This window comes from Alosa alosa, unplaced genomic scaffold (assembly GCF_017589495.1).
Source record: "Alosa alosa isolate M-15738 ecotype Scorff River unplaced genomic scaffold, AALO_Geno_1.1 AALO_1.0_unplaced_7, whole genome shotgun sequence".
In the NCBI taxonomy this organism is placed as follows: domain Eukaryota; kingdom Metazoa; phylum Chordata; class Actinopteri; order Clupeiformes; family Clupeidae; genus Alosa; species Alosa alosa.
The window spans coordinates 205,858-207,556 of record NW_025962873.1 but is presented as its reverse complement, the minus strand read 5'-3'; the positions used below and the strand labels follow the sequence as shown (position 1 = coordinate 207,556).

The 1,699-nt window shown below is 14.6% G+C and overlaps 1 non-coding gene across 1 annotated transcript; it reads right to left on the bottom strand.

Annotated features, from left to right (window-relative positions):
- Window positions 1-1,409: 1,409 nt before the first annotated feature.
- trnak-uuu lies at window positions 1,410-1,484 on the bottom strand. The gene has a single exon. It is a non-coding gene; the product is annotated as a tRNA-Lys (tRNA).
- Between the last annotated feature and the right edge of the window lie 215 nt (window positions 1,485-1,699).

The window sequence follows — 1,699 nt, the reverse complement described above, 5'->3', positions numbered from 1 at the left end:
AAAAAAGAAGATCATAATATTTTATCAGAAGTATCAATAGATAAAAAATAAAAATCATTATTGTTTACAAATATGTTTATATGTAATAATATGAATTGCGTAGTTATAGATCTTGATAAATAATAAATTTTTTGATCAAAAGATAGTTTAGAAAATTCTTCAATTATTTCTATTTGCTACAATAATACATCTATCTATATTTTTTTAAATGATATTATAACTATAACCTAAGTAAATAAATTAAATATTATTACAAAAAATATTGCTACATATGCTATTGTAGTTATATATTTCTTAATATATTTTATATTTATATTTTTTATAATACCAAAATAAAATATATAAATAAGTTTTGATCAAATTAAACAAGTATAAAAATTATAAACCATATATATTTTACAAAATAATGAATTTATAAAAATATTTGTATGTTCTAACAAATATTTTATTTCAGGATATAATTCTAAATAAGTAAATAAACCGAATAAATCTAAAAAGAAATAAATTGATTTTATTTTTTCTAAATATGTATATTTATAAATAAATATAATTATTTCAAGAATGAAAATAAATTTATATAGTAAGTCAAATTTAAATAATATTGAATCGGAATAAATAAATATTCTTATATATAAATAAAATATATTGTATACTTGTATTATTACATAAATTATTTTTAAATAGTGTATATTACCATAAATATAATAATTTTTTTCTTTTTTTATTTTCATAGTTTAAATTTATGTTGTTTTTATAAAAATAAAATGAATGAAAATAATATTTATATAATTTATAAAAAAAATTAGAAATATTTTATTTCATTAGTATTAGAATTACAAGAAGATGAATTAATAGTTTTTGATTTTTCATTTGGATAGGAGATAAGAATAACTAATATAGAAAATATTAATATTGCAGTACCTTTAGTTAAAAATAATAAATTAATAAAACATATGAATGATAATGAAAAAGTATTAGCATTAACAAATAATAATCAAGGGTTTTATTTACCTGTATATAAAACAGTACTTTTTAAAAAATATATTAATAATAAATATTATATTATAGATAAGAGAATAAATGAAGAAGAAATAGAATTAGAAGAAAATATTTGTTTATTTAATAAAACAATACCTACAATTATATTAAGAAAACCTTATAATAAAAAGTATATTGAATAGAATATAATTAAATAGAAAAAATAGAAAATATTAAGTAATAAATAGTTAATTATAGATGTAAATAATTAGAATATATTGAAAAAATTAGAATATTATAAATAGAATAAAAATATAGTTAAATATGATTTTTTAAAAGATATAGAAATAAAAGATATAGAAACATATCCTATATATAAATTATAAATTTTTTTATTTTTTATAATTTTTTCTAAAAAAAATAAAAAAAATCCTCTTGTACGGGATTCTAACCCGTGACCCACAGGTTAAAAGCCTGTTGCTCTAAACGAACTGAGCTAACAAGAGTTATTTAATCAATTAAAAAATTATTTATAAATTATAATTAAATTTATGCAAAAGAACTAATTTTTTTATATCGATCAGGAATAGAAAAAATATATTCTAAATTTATATATGTATCTATTAACTATATTTTTGTAGTTTTTGGATATTTTTTTCTAATATATATTTGATTAAAAACTATAAGATTATATTTATAATTTTCTCATTTAATTCAATAT